Here is a 15,889-nt window from a genome sequence, read left to right on the forward strand (position 1 = left end):
GCGTTCGGCTGTTAACCAATAGGTTGGTGGTTCGACCCCATCCGGGAGCGGTGTTGTGAGGTCTCAGATGTAACGTAAAATGTCAGAGTTTTTCCACAATACCTGACGAACATTTAATTTTTGGGTTTCCGTGACGCAATGATTAGCGCGTTCAGCTGTTAATCGAAAGGTTGAAGGTTCGAGCCCACCCGGGAGAGGTGTTGTGGGGTCTCAGATGTAGCGTAAAAAGTCAAAACTTTTCCACAATACGTGACAACCATTTAATTTCTGAGCTTCCGTGGCTCAATGGTTAGCGCGTTCAGCTGTTAACCAATAGGTTGGTGGTTAGAGCCCATCCGGGAGCGGTATATTGACGTCTCAGATGTGACGTTAAAAGTCAAGGTTTTTCCAAAATACATGACGACCATTTAATTTTTGGGCTTCCGTGGCGCAATGATTAGCGCGTTCAGCTGCTATTCAAAAGACTGGTGGTTTGAGCCCTCCCGGGAGCGGTGTTGTGACGTCTCAAATGTAACATAAAATGTCAGAGTTTTTCCACAATACCTGTCGAACATTGAATTTTTGGGCTTCCGTGCGCAATGATTAGCGCGATCAGCTGTTAATCGAAAGGTTGGTGGTACGAGCCCACCCGGGAGAGGTGTTGTGGGGTCTCAGATGTAGCGTAAAAGGTCATAACTTTTCCACAATACGTGACAACCATTTAATTTCTGAGCTTCCGTGGCTCAATGGTTAGCGCGTTCGGCTGTTAACCAATAGGTTAGTGGTTCGAGCCCATCCGGGAACGGTGTTGTGAGGTCTCAGATGTGACGTAAAAAGTCAAGGTTTTTACACAATACCTGACGAGCATTTAATTTTTGGGCTTCCGTGGCGCAATGGTTAGCGCGTTCGGCTGTTAACCAATAGGTTGGTGGTTCGGCCCCTGTTTGTCGTAGAGCCGAGATATTAAGCAAAATGTTCGTCAACTTTGGTATCGTCTCACTTATTTTTATTATGTTACTTATGATTTTTGCACTAAACTTTGGAGGCTCATAACTCTTGTTCTACAAGAGATACTGGGATCTCCTTTGGATATGTTATAGTACTCTTTGCTCCCCATACAAGGATACTTTAAACTTGAGGCTACCGCAATATCGTCGTCAACTTATTTTTTGTCTCACTTATTGTTAGAAGGTTACTTTTGATTTTTGAAAATAAATTTTGCAGGCTCGTAACTCTGTTTCTACTGGAGATACGGGGATGTCCTTTGAGTATGTTATAGACCAATTTGTCCTTCATCTAGCCATACCAAGTATTAGGGCTACGACAAACAGTAGTCGAGTAATTAAGCTAATCGTAAACAAACAAACCCCCTCCATAGGAAATACATTAGACTAAATTCTGGAGGCTCGTAACTCTGGTTCTACCAGAGATACGGGGATGTAAATAATGTGACCTTGACACAAATGTTCGAATAATTATAAAAAAAAACTTCGCGGTTTCGAACCTGTGGCCTTCCGGGAGTGAGGCGGATGCGATAACCGCTACACTAAAGATATGTTATTATTTTTAATCGAAAGAACAGGGTCAAGTAATTAAGCAATACGTGAAAAAACAAACCCCTCCATAGAAAATGCATTAGGCTATACTTTGCAGGCTCCTAACTCTGTTTCTACTGGAGATACGGGGATGTCCTTTGAGTATTTCATAGTCCAATTTGTCCCTCATCTAACCATACTAAAAATATTGAGCTACGACCAACAGGGGCCGAGTAATTAAGCTAAACGTAAACAAACAACCCGTCCATAGGAAATGCAGTAGACTATATTTTGCAGGCCCATAACTCTGTGTCTACTAGAGATACAGGGATGTCCTTAGGATATGTTATAGTCCAAATTGTCCCCCATCTAACCATACTAAAAACATTGAGCTACGACAAACATTGGCCGAGATATTAAGCAAAATGTTCGTCAACTTTGGTATCGTCTCACTTATTTTTATTATGTTACTTATGATTTTTGCACAAAACTTTGGAGGCTCATAACTCTTGTTCTACAAGAGATACTGGGATCTCCTTTGGATATGTTATAGTACTCTTTGCTCCCCATACAAGGATACTTTAAACTTGAGGCTACCTCAATATCGTCGTCAACTTATTTTTTGTCTCACTTATTGTTAGAAGGTTACTTTTGATTTTTGAAAATAAACTTTGCAGGCTCGTAACTCTGGTTCTACCAGAGATACGGGGATGTAAATAATGTGACCTTGACACAAATGTTCGGATAATTATAAAGGTCTTTGCATGTTCCAAGCAAAAAAAAAACTTCGCGGTTTCGAACCTGTGGCCTTCCGAGAGTGAGGCGGATGCGATAACCGCTACACTAAAGATATGTTATTATTTTTAATCGAAAGAACAGGGTCAAGTAATTAAGTAATACGTGAGCAAACAAACCCCTCCATAGAAAATGCATTAGACTATACTTTGCAGGCTCGTAACTCTGTTTCTACTGGAGATACGGGGATGTCCTTTGAGTATGTTATAGTCCAATTTGTCCCCCATCTAACCATACTAAAAACATTGAGCTACGACAAACAGCAGTCGAGTAATTAAGCTAATCGTAAACAAACAAACCCCTCCATAGGAAATGCATTAGACTATACTTTGCAGGCCCATAACTCTGTGTCTACTAGAGATACGGGGATGTCCTTAGGATATGTTATAGTCCAAATTGTCCCCCATCTAACCTTACTAAAAACTTTGGGCTACGACAAACAGGGGCCGAGTACTTAAGCAAAACGTAACGAAACAAACCCCCTCCATAGGAAATGCATTAGACTATACTTTGCAGGCTCGTAAATCTGTTTCTACTGGAGATACGGGGATGTCCTTTGAGTATGTTATAGTCCAATATGTCTCCCATCTAACCATACTACAAATAATGAGCTACGACAAACAAGGGCCGAGTAATTAAGCTAAACGTAAACAAACAACCAGTCCATAGGAAATGCATTAGACTATATTTTGCAGGCCCATAACTCTGTGTCTACTAGAGATACGGGGATGTCCTTAGGATATGTTATAGTCCAAATTGTCCCCCATCTAACCATACTAAAAACTTTGGGCTACGACAAACAGGGGCCGAGTACTTAAGCAAAACGTAACGAAACAAACCCCCTGCATAGGAAATGCATTAGACTATAGTTTGCAGGCTCGTAACTCTGTTTCTATTGGAGATACGGGTATGTCTTTTGAGTTTGTCGTAGCTCAATGTTTTTAGTATGGTTAGATGGGGGACAATTTGGACTATAACATATCCTAAGGACATCCCCGTATCTCTAGTAGACACAGAGTTATGGGCCTGCAAAATATAGTCTACTGCATTTCCTATGGACGGGTTGTTTGTTTACGTTTAGCTTAATTACTCGGCCCCTGTTTGTCGTAGCTCATTATTTGTAGTATGGTTAGATGGGAGACATATTGGACTATAACATACTCAAAGGACATCCCCGTATCTCCAGTAGAAACAGATTTACGAGCCTGCAAAGTATAGTCTAATGCATTTCCTATGGAGGGGGTTTGTTTCGTTACGTTTTGCTTAAGTACTCGGCCCCTGTTTGTCGTAGCCCAAAGTTTTTAGTAAGGTTAGATGGGGGACAATTTGGACTATAACATATCCTAAGGACATCCCCGTATCTCTAGTAGACACAGAGTTATGGGCCTGCAAAGTATAGTCTAATGCATTTCCTATGGAGGGGTTTGTTTGTTTACGATTAGCTTAATTACTCGACTGCTGTTTGTCGTAGCTCAATGTTTTTAGTATGGTTAGATGGGGGACAAATTGGACTATAACATACTCAAAGGACATCCCCGTATCTCCAGTAGAAACAGAGTTACGAGCCTGCAAAGTATAGTCTAATGCATTTTCTATGGAGGGGTTTGTTTGTTCACGTATTACTTAATTACTTGACCCTGTTCTTTCGATTAAAAATAATAACATATCTTTAGTGTAGCGGTTATCGCATCCGCCTCACTCTCGGAAGGCCACAGGTTCGAAACCGCGAAGTTTTTTTTTTGCTTGGAACATGCAAAGACCTTTATAATTATCCGAACATTTGTGTCAAGGTCACATTATTTACATCCCCGTATCTCTGGTAGAACCAGAGTTACGAGCCTGCAAAGTTTATTTTCAAAAATCAAAAGTAACCTTCTAACAATAAGTGAGACAAAAAATAAGTTGACGACGATATTGAGGTAGCCTCAAGTTTAAAGTATCCTTGTATGGGGAGCAAAGAGTACTATAACATATCCAAAGGAGATCCCAGTATCTCTTGTAGAACAAGAGTTATGAGCCTCCAAAGTTTTGTGCAAAAATCATAAGTAACATAATAAAAATAAGTGAGACGATACCAAAGTTGACGAACATTTTGCTTAATATCTCGGCCAATGTTTGTCGTAGCTCAATGTTTTTAGTATGGTTAGATGGGGGACAATTTGGACTATAACATATCCTAAGGACATCCCTGTATCTCTAGTAGACACAGAGTTATGGGCCTGCAAAATATAGTCTACTGCATTTCCTATGGACGGGTTGTTTGTTTACGTTTAGCTTAATTACTCGGCCCCTGTTGGTCGTAGCTCAATATTTTTAGTATGGTTAGATGGGGGACAAATTGGACTATAAAATACTCAAAGGACATCCCCGTATCTCCAGTAGAAACAGAGTTAGGAGCCTGCAAAGTATAGTCTAATGCATTTTCTATGGAGGGTGTTGTTTTTTCACGTATTGCTTAATTACTTGACCCTGTTCTTTCGATTAAAAATAATAACATATCTTTAGTGTAGCGGTTATCGCATCCGCCTCACTCCCGGAAGGCCACAGGTTCGAAACCGCGAAGTTTTTTTTTATAATTATCCGAACATTTGTGTCAAGGTCACATAATTTACATCCCCGTATCTCTGGTAGAACCAGAGTTACGAGCCTCCAGAATTTAGTCTAATGTATTTCCTATGGAGGGGGTTTGTTTGTTTACGATTAGCTTAATTACTCGACTACTGTTTGTCGTAGCCCTAATACTTGGTATGGCTAGATGAAGGACAAATTGGTCTATAACATACTCAAAGGACATCCCCGTATCTCCAGTAGAAACAGAGTTACGAGCCTGCAAAATTTATTTTCAAAAATCAAAAGTAACCTTCTAACAATAAGTGAGACAAAAAATAAGTTGACGACGATATTGCGGTAGCCTCAAGTTTAAAGTATCCTTGTATGGGGAGCAAAGAGTACTATAACATATCCAAAGGAGATCCCAGTATCTCTTGTAGAACAAGAGTTATGAGCCTCCAAAGTTTAGTGCAAAAATCATAAGTAACATAATAAAAATAAGTGAGACGATACCAAAGTTGACGAACATTTTGCTTAATATCTCGGCTCTACGACAAACAGGGGCCGAACCACCAACCTATTGGTTAACAGCCGAACGCGCTAACCATTGCGCCACGGAAGCCCAAAAATTAAATGCTCGTCAGGTATTGTGTAAAAACCTTGACTTTTTACGTCACATCTGAAACCTCACAACACCGTTCCCGGATGGGCTCGAACCACTAACCTATTGGTTAACAGCCGAACGCGCTAACCATTGAGCCACGGAAGCTCAGAAATTAAATGGTTGTCACGTATTGTGGAAAAGTTATGACCTTTTACGCTACATCTGAGACCCCACAACACCTCTCCCGTGTGGGCTCGTACCACCAACCTTTCGATTAACAGCTGATCGCGCTAATCATTGCGCACGGAAGCCCAAAAATTCAATGTTCGACAGGTATTGTGGAAAAACTCTGACATTTTATGTTACATTTGAGACGTCACAACACCGCTCCCGGGAGGGCTCAAACCACCAGTCTTTTGAATAGCAGCTGAACGCGCTAACCATTGCGCCACGGAAGCCCAAAAATTAAATGGTCGTCATGTATTTTGGAAAAACCTTGACTTTTAACGTCACATCTGAGACGTCAATATACCGCTCCCGGATGGGCTCGAACCACCAACCTATTGGTTAACAGCTGAACGCGCTAACCATTGAGCCACGGAAGCTCAGAAATTAAATGGTTGTCACGTCTTGTGGAAAAGTTTTGACTTTTTACTCTACATCTGAGACCCCACAACACCTCTCCCGGGTGGGCTCGAACCTTCAACCTTTCGATTAACAGCTGAACGCGCTAATCATTGCGTCACGGAAACCCAAAAATTAAATGTTCGTCAGGTATTGTGGAAAAACTCTGACATTTTACGTTACATCTGAGACCTCACAACACCGCTCCCGGATGGGGTCGAACCACCAACCTATTGGTTAACAGCCGAACGCGCTAACCATTGAGCCACGGAAGCCCAAAGTTAAATGCTCGTCAGGTATTGTGTAAAAACCTTGACTTTTTACGTCACATCTGAGACCTCACAACACCGCTCCCGGATGGGCTCGAACCACCAACCTATTGGTTAACAGCCGAACGCGCTAACCATTGAGCCACGGAAGCTCAAAAATTAAATGGTTGTCACGTATTGTGGAAAAGTTTTGACTTTTTACGCTACATCTGAGACCCCACAACACCTCTCCCGGGTGGGCTCGAACCTTCAACCTTTCGATTAACAGCTGAACGCGCTAATCATTGCGCCACGGAAGCCCAAAAATTAAATGTTCGTCAGGTATTGTGAAAAACTCTGACATTTTACGTTACATCTGAGACCTCACAACACCGCATCCCGGATGGGCTCGAACCACAAATCTATTGGTTAACAGCCGAACGCGATAACCATTGAGCCACGGAAGCTCAGAAATTAAATGGTTGTCAGGTATTGTGGATAAGTTATGACTTATTACGTTATATCTGATACCCTAAAACACCGCTCCCGGATGGGCTCGAACCACCAACCTTTCGGTTAACAGCCGAACGCGCCAACCATTGCGCCATGGAAGCTAGAAACTTATATGGTCGTCAGGTATTGTGGAAAAACTTTGACTTTTTACGTCACATCTGAGACCTCACAACACCTCTCCCGGGTGGGCTCGAACCACCAAACTTTCGGTTAACAGCTGTACGAGCTAACCATTGAGCCACGGAAATTCAGAAATTAAATGTTTGTCCCGTATTGTGGAAAAGTTTTGACTTTTTACGCTACAACTGAGACCCCACAACGCCTCTCCTGGGTGGGCTCGAAACACCAACCTTTCGGTTAACTGCTGAACGCGCTAACCATTGCTCCACGGAAGCCCAAATGTTAAATGTTCGTCAGTTATTGTGGAAAAACTATGACATTTTACGTTACATCTGAGACCTCACAACACCGCTTTCGGGTGGGCTCGAACCACTAACCTTTCGGTGAACAGCCGAACGCGCTAACCATTGCGCCACGGAAGCCCAAATATTAAATGGTCGTCAGGTATTGTGAAAAATCTCGACTTTTTACGTCACATCTGAGACATCACAACACCACTCCCGGGTACGCTCGAACCACCAACCTTTTGAATAACAGTTGAGCGCGCTAACCATTGCGCCACGGAAGCCCAAATATTAAATGTTTGTCAGGTATTGTGGAAAAACTCTGACTTTTTACGTCACATCTGAGACCTCACAACACCGCTCCCGGATGGGCACGAACCACCAACCTTTCGGTTCATAGCCGAAAGCGCTAACCAATGCTGCACGGAAACCCAAAAATTAAATGGTTGTCAGGTATTGTGGAAAAACTTTGGTTTTTACGTTACATTTGAGATCCCACAACACCGGTCCCGGGTGGGCTCGAACCACCACTTTCAATGAGTGTTTTATAGGGAATTAAGCTGAATTCGGTCAAAAATTCCTCACAAAAAAATTCATTCAAAAAAGTACCGAAAAAATCGCAGGTTTTCCTTCTTCAAGACACAAAATCCGTGAATACGATTTCATATTGAAAATTGAATTTTAAGTTTTTTGAATGAATATCGTTACATTGCTTGAATTAAAGCAAAAAGTATAAAAATAATGGTTTCAATGAATATATTTGAAAATAGTGAAGAAATACTCAAAGTATGATTCTTTGGCCGTGAAACGTCGATTTTGAAAATGTTATTAAAAATCGAGGTACATTTTTATTTATTGTTCAATCGAGATGAAATCACTTTTATTGAGTGTTTTATAGGGAATTAAGCTGAATTCGGTCAAACATTTCTCCAGAAAAAAATGCATTCAAAAGTGTACCGAAAAAATCGCATGTTTTTCTTCTTCAAGATACAAAATCCGTGACAACGATTTCTTATTGAAAAATTGAATTTTAACAGTTTTTTGAATGAATATCGTTATATTTGCTTGAATTAAAGCAAAAAGTATAAAAATAATGGTTTCAGTGGTTATATTTGAAAATAGTGAAGAAATACTCAAAATATGCTTCTTTGGCCGTGAAACGTCGATTTTGAAAATGTTATTAAAAATCGAGGTACATTTTTATTTATTGTTCAATCGAGATGAAATCACTTTAAATGAGTGTTTTATAGGGAATTAAGCTGAATTGGGTCAAAAATTTCTCCAGAAAAAAATGCATTCAAAAGTGTACCGAAAAAATCGCATGTTTTTCTTCTTCAAGATACAAAATCCGTGACAACGATTTCTTATTGAAAAATTGAATTTTAACAGTTTTTTGATTGAATATCGTTACATTTGCTTGAATTAAAGCAAAAAGTATAAAAATAATGGTTTCAGTGAACATATTTGAAAATAGTGAAGAAATACTACAGTCACTGGTAACAAGATCTAACTGCATTCTCGACGCTCCCACTACCGTGATTATTGCTATTTTTCTGTTGTGCCCTACTTGTGAGAAGTCAGTTCGCTTTCGCTCGTGATCGATTAGTTTTGTTGCCAAATCCGGCCCCATCAAAAACGAGAAACTAGCAAACCGTGTTAAAAAATCTTCTGTTATTGCGTCGCAACCTAAAAAAAATGGCGTGTAAATTCAAGACCAACGTACTTTCGTGAAACATTCAACGCCCGCTATATAAAAAATAAAATCGAATATCTCTTATTTTATCAGCAACCGACGAAAAATTTGGAATCTCAATTTTTCACTCTTCAGAGCACCAGCCACTGTGAACAAGGACTAACTGTATTCTATCTTTCAGGTATGAATGATCACCTTTAACGTATTCAACGTCTCGCCTTCCACTGTGATCGCTACCGTCGGCTTAGCTACTTGCAAATCGTCGTAAGTCATCCCGCTTTTGCTGGTGGACAGCTTTCTCCAAGACCCGTATTTGCCTCGTGATAAGTACCATTAACGCATAACTTACAATCCGTGCTGAAACAAAAAACATCCGTTCTTGCGTCGCTTAAAAAAGACCTGGCGTGCAAAGCCAAGAGCATCGGTCTTCTTAAAAAAATCAACGCCCGCTTCTAAAAAAAAAGAAAGGAACTACTCTCGCTTATCTCATCTACAACCGAGGATTTAAATTGTGATCTCAACGCTTTGGAGCTTCAGTCACTGGTAACAAGATCTAACTGCATTCTCGACGCTCCCACTACCGTGATTATTGCTATCTTTCTGTTGTGCCCTACTTGTGAGAAGTCAGTTCGCTTTCGCTCGTGATCGATTAGTTTTGTTGCCAAATCCGGCCCCATCAAAAACGAGTAACTAGCAAACCGTGTTAAAAAATCTTCTGTTATTGCGTCGCAACCTAAAAAAACTGGCGTGTAAATTCAAGACCAACGTACTTTCGTGTAACATTCAACGCCCGCTATATAAAAAATAAAATCGAATATCTCTTATTTTATCAGCAACCGACGAAAAATTTGGAATCTCAATTTTTCACACTTCAGAGCACCAGCCACTGTGAACAAGGAGGGGTTTGTTTGTTCATGTATTGCTTAATTACTTGAACCTGTTCTTTCAATTAAAAATAATAACATATCTTTAGTGTAGCGGTTATCGCATCCGCCTCACTCCCGGAAGGCCACAGGTTCGAAACCGCGAAGTTTTTTTTTTTTGCTTGGAACATGCAAAGACCTTTATAATTATCCGAACATTTGTGTCAAGGTCACATTATTTACATCCCCGTATCTCTGGTAGAACCAGAGTTACGAGCCTGCAAACTTTATTTTCAAAAATCAAAAGTAACCTTCTAACAATAAGTGAGACAAAAAATAAGTTGACGACGATATTGAGGTAGCCACAAGTTTAAAGTATCCTTGTATGGGGAGCAAAGAGTACTATAACATTTCCAAAGGAGATCCCAGTATCTCTTGTAGAACAAGAGTTATGAGCCTCCAAAGTTTAGTGCAAAAATCATAAGTAACATAATAAAAATAAGTGAGACGATACCAAAGTTGACGAACATTTTGCTTAATATCTCGGCCCTTGTTTGTCGTAGCTCAATGTTTTTAGTATGGTTAGATGGGGGACAATTTGGACTATAACATATCCTAAGGACATCCCCGTATCTCTAGTAGACACAGAGTTATGGGCCTGCAAATTATAGTCTAATGCATTTCCTAAGGACGGGTTGTTTGTTTACGTTTAGCTTAATTACTCGGCCCCTGTTTGTCGTAGCTCAATGTTTTTAGTATGGTTAGATGGGGGACAAATTGGACTATAACATACTCAAAGGACATCCCCGTATCTCCAGTGGAAACAGAGTTACGAGCCTGCAAAGTATAGTCTAACTCATTTCCTATGGAGGGGGTTTGTTTCTTTACGTTTCGCTTAAGTACTCGGCCCCTGTTTGTCGTAGCCCAAAGTTTTTAGTATGGTTAGATGAATGACAAATTGGACTATAACATATCCTAAGGACATCCCGGTATCTCTAGTAGACACAGAGTTATGGGCCTTGCAAAGTATAGTCTAATGCATTTTCTATGGAGGGGTTTGTTTGTTCACGTATTGCTTAATTACTTGACCCTGTTCTTTCGATTAAAAATAATAACATATCTTTAGTGTAGCGGTTATCGCATCCGCCTCACTCCCGGAAGGCCACAGGTTCGAAACCGCGAAGCTTTTTTTTTTTGCTTGGAACATGCAAAGACCTTTATAATTATCCGAACATTTGTGTCAAGGTCACATTATTTACATCCCCGTATTTCTGGTAGAACCAGAGTTACGAGCCTGCAAAGTTTATTTTCAAAAATCAAAAGTAACCTTCTAACAATAAGTGAGACAAAAAATAAGTTGACGACGATATTGAGGTAGCCTCAAGTTTAAAGTATCCTTGTATGGGGAGCAAAGAGTACTATAACATATCCAAAGGAGATCCCAGTATCTCTTGTAGAACAAGAGTTATGAGCCTCCAAAGTTTAGTGCAAAAATCATAAGTAACATAATAAAAATAAGTGAGACGATACCAAAGTTGACGAACATTTTGCTTAATATCTCGGCCCTTGTTTGTCGTAGCTCAATGTTTTTAGTATGGTTAGATGGGGGACAATTTGGACTATAACATATCCTAAGGACATCCCCGTATCTCTAGTAGACACAGAGTTATGGGCCTGCAAAGTATAGTCTAATGCATTTCCTATGCAGGGGTTTGTTTGTTTACGATTAGCTTAATTACTCGACTACTGTTTGTCGTAGCTCAATGTTTTTAGTATGGTTAGATGGGGGACAAATTGGACTATAACATACTCAAAGGACATCCCCGTATCTCCAGTAGATACAGAGTTACGAGCCTGCAAAGTATAGTCTAATGCATTTTCTATGGAGGGGTTTGTTCACGTATTGCTTAATTACTTGACCCTGTTCTTTCGATTAAAAATAATAACATATCTTTAGTGTAGCGGTTATCGCATCCGCCTCACTCTCGGAAGGCCACAGGTTCGAAACCGCGAAGTTTTTTTTTGCTTGGAACATGCAAAGACCTTTATAATTATCCGAACATTTGTGTCAAGGTCACATTATTTACATCCCCGTATCTCTGGTAGAACCAGAGTTACGAGCCTCCAGAATTTAGTCTAATGTATTTCCTATGGAGGGGTTTGTTTGTTTTCGATTAGCTTAATTACTCGACTACTGTTTGTCGTAGCCCTAATTCTTAGTGTGGCTAGATGGGGGACAAATTGGTCTATAACATACTCTAAGGACATCCCCGTATCTCTGGTAGAACCAGAGTTACGAGCCTGCAAAGTATATTTTCAAAAATCAAAAGTAACCTTCTAACAATAAGTGAGACAAAAAGTAAGTTGACGACGATATTGAGGTAGCCTCAAGTTTAAAGTATCCTTGTATGGGGAGCAAAGAGTACTATAACATATCCAAAGGAGATCCCAGTACCTCTTGTAGAACAAGAGTTATGAGCCTCCAAAGTTTAGTGCAAAAATCATAAGTAACATTATAAAAATAAGTGAGACGATACCAAAGTTGACGAACATTTTGCTTAATATCTCGGCCCCTGTTTGTCGTAGCTCAATGTTTTTAGTATGGTTAGATGGGGGACAATTTGGACTATATCATATCCTAAGGACATCCCCGTATCTCTAGTAGACACAGAGTTATGGGCCTGCAAAATATAGTCTAATGCATTTCCTATGGACGGGTTGTTTGTTTACGTTTAGCTTAATTACTCGGCCCCTGTTTGTCGTAGCTCAATGTTTTTAGTATGGTTAGATGGGGGACAATTTGGACTATAACATATCCTAAGGACATCCCCGTATCTCTAGTAGACACAGAGTTATGGGCCTGCAAAGTATAGTCTATTGCATTTCCTAAGGACGGGTTGTTTGTTTACGTTTAGCTTAATTACTCGGCCCCTGTTTGTCGTAGCTCAATGTTTTTAGTATGGTTAGATGGGGGACAAATTGGACTATAACATACTCAAAGGACATCCCCGTATCTCCAGTAGATACAGAGTTACGAGCCTGCAAAGTATAGTCTAATGCATTTTCTATGGAGGGGTTTGTTTGTTCATGTATTGCTTAATTACTTGACCCTGTTCTTTCGATTAAAAATAATAACATATCTTTAGTGTAGCGGTTATCGCATCCGCCTCACTCTCGGAAGGCCACAGGTTCGAAACCGCGAAGTTTTTTTTTGCTTGGAACATGCAAAGACCTTTATAATTATCCGAACATTTGTGTCAAGGTCACATTATTTACATCCCCGTATCTCTGGTAGAACCAGAGTTACGAGCCTCCAGAATTTAGTCTAATGTATTTCCTATGGAGGGGTTTGTTTGTTTACGATTAGCTTAATTACTCGACTACTGTTTGTCGTAGCCCTAATTCTTAGTGTGGCTAGATGGGGGACAAATTGGTCTATAACATACTCTAAGGACATCCCCGTATCTCTGGTAGAACCAGAGTTACGAGCCTGCAAAGTATATTTTCAAAAATCAAAAGTAACCCTCTAACAATAAGTGAGACAAAAAGTAAGTTGACGACGATATTGAGGTAGCCTCAAGTTTAAAGTATCCTTGTATGGGGAGCAAAGAGTACTATAACATATCCAAAGGAGATCCCAGTACCTCTTGTAGAACAAGAGTTATGAGCCTCCAAAGTTTAGTGCAAAAATCATAAGTAACATGATAAAAATAAGTGAGACGATACCAAAGTTGACGAACATTTTGCTTAATATCTCGGCCCCTGTTTGTCGTAGCCCAAAGTTTTTAGTATGGTTAGATGGGGGACAATTTGGACTATAACATATCCTAAGGACATCCCCGTATCTCTAGTAGACACAGAGTTATGGGCCTGCAAAGTATAGTCTAATGCATTTCCTATGGAGGGGTTTGATTGTTTACGATTAGCTTAATTACTCGACTACTGTTTGTCGTAGCTCAATGTTTTTAGTATGGTTAGATGGGGGACAAATTGGACTATAACATACTCAAAGGACATCCCCGTATCTCCAGTAGAAACAGAGTTACGAGCCTGCAAAGTATAGTCTAATGCATTTCCTATGGAGGGGTTGTTTGTTTACGTTTAGCTTAATTACTCGGCCCCTGTTTGTCGTAGCCCAAAGTTTTTAGTATGGTTAGATGGGGGTAAATTTGGACTATATCATATCCTAAGGACATCCCCGTATCTCTAATAGACACAGAGTTATGGGCCTGCAAAGTATAGTCTAATGCATTTCCTATGGACGGGTTGTTTGTTTACGTTTAGCTTAAATACTCGGCCCCTGTTTGTCGTAGCTCAATGTTTTTAGTATGGTTAGATGGGGGACAATTTGCACTATAACATATCCTAAGGACATCCCCGTATCTCTAGTAGACACAGAGTTATGGGCCTGCAAAGTATAGTCTAATGCATTTCCTAAGGACGGGTTGTTTGTTTACGTTTAGCTTAATTACTCGGCCCCTGTTTGTCGTAGCTCAATGTTTTTAGTATGGTTAGATGGGGGACAAATTGGACTATAACATACTCAAAGGACATCCCCGTATCTCCAGTAGATACAGAGTTACGAGCCTGCAAAGTATAGTCTAATGCATTTTCTATGGAGGGGTTTGTTTGTTCATGTATTGCTTAATTACTTGACCCTGTTCTTTCGATTAAAAATAATAACATATCTTTAGTGTAGCGGTTATCGCATCCGCCTCACTCTCGGAAGGCCACAGGTTCGAAACCGCGAAGTTTTTTTTTGCTTGGAACATGCAAAGACCTTTATAATTATCCGAACATTTGTGTCAAGGTCACATTATTTACATCCCCGTATCTCTGGTAGAACCAGAGTTACGAGCCTCCAGAATTTAGTCTAATGTATTTCCTATGGAGGGGTTTGTTTGTTTACGATTAGCTTAATTACTCGACTACTGTTTGTCGTAGCCCTAATTCTTAGTGTGGCTAGATGGGGGACAAATTGGTCTATAACATACTCTAAGGACATCCCCGTATCTCTGGTAGAACCAGAGTTACGAGCCTGCAAAGTATATTTTCAAAAATCAAAAGTAACCCTCTAACAATAAGTGAGACAAAAAGTAAGTTGACGACGATATTGAGGTAGCCTCAAGTTTAAAGTATCCTTGTATGGGGAGCAAAGAGTACTATAACATATCCAAAGGAGATCCCAGTACCTCTTGTAGAACAAGAGTTATGAGCCTCCAAAGTTTAGTGCAAAAATCATAAGTAACATGATAAAAATAAGTGAGACGATACCAAAGTTGACGAACATTTTGCTTAATATCTCGGCCCCTGTTTGTCGTAGCCCAAAGTTTTTAGTATGGTTAGATGGGGGACAATTTGGACTATAACATATCCTAAGGACATCCCCGTATCTCTAGTAGACACAGAGTTATGGGCCTGCAAAGTATAGTCTAATGCATTTCCTATGGAGGGGTTTGATTGTTTACGATTAGCTTAATTACTCGACTACTGTTTGTCGTAGCTCAATGTTTTTAGTATGGTTAGATGGGGGACAAATTGGACTATAACATACTCAAAGGACATCCCCGTATCTCCAGTAGAAACAGAGTTACGAGCCTGCAAAGTATAGTCTAATGCATTTCCTATGGAGGGGTTGTTTGTTTACGTTTAGCTTAATTACTCGGCCCCTGTTTGTCGTAGCCCAAAGTTTTTAGTATGGTTAGATGGGGGTAAATTTGGACTATATCATATCCTAAGGACATCCCCGTATCTCTAATAGACACAGAGTTATGGGCCTGCAAAGTATAGTCTAATGCATTTCCTATGGACGGGTTGTTTGTTTACGTTTAGCTTAAATACTCGGCCCCTGTTTGTCGTAGCTCAATGTTTTTAGTATGGTTAGATGGGGGACAATTTGCACTATAACATATCCTAAGGACATCCCCGTATCTCTAGTAGACACAGAGTTATGGGCCTGCAAAGTATAGTCTAATGCATTTCCTAAGGACGGGTTGTTTGTTTACGTTTAGCTTAATTACTCGGCCCCTGTTTGTCGTAGCTCAATGTTTTTAGTATGGTTAGATGGGGGACAAATTGGAC

Source organism: Phalangium opilio, unplaced genomic scaffold, assembly GCF_054372755.1.
Source record: "Phalangium opilio isolate 3A_F unplaced genomic scaffold, DU_Popi_V2 ptg001675l_1, whole genome shotgun sequence".
Lineage (NCBI taxonomy): Eukaryota > Metazoa > Arthropoda > Arachnida > Opiliones > Phalangiidae > Phalangium > Phalangium opilio.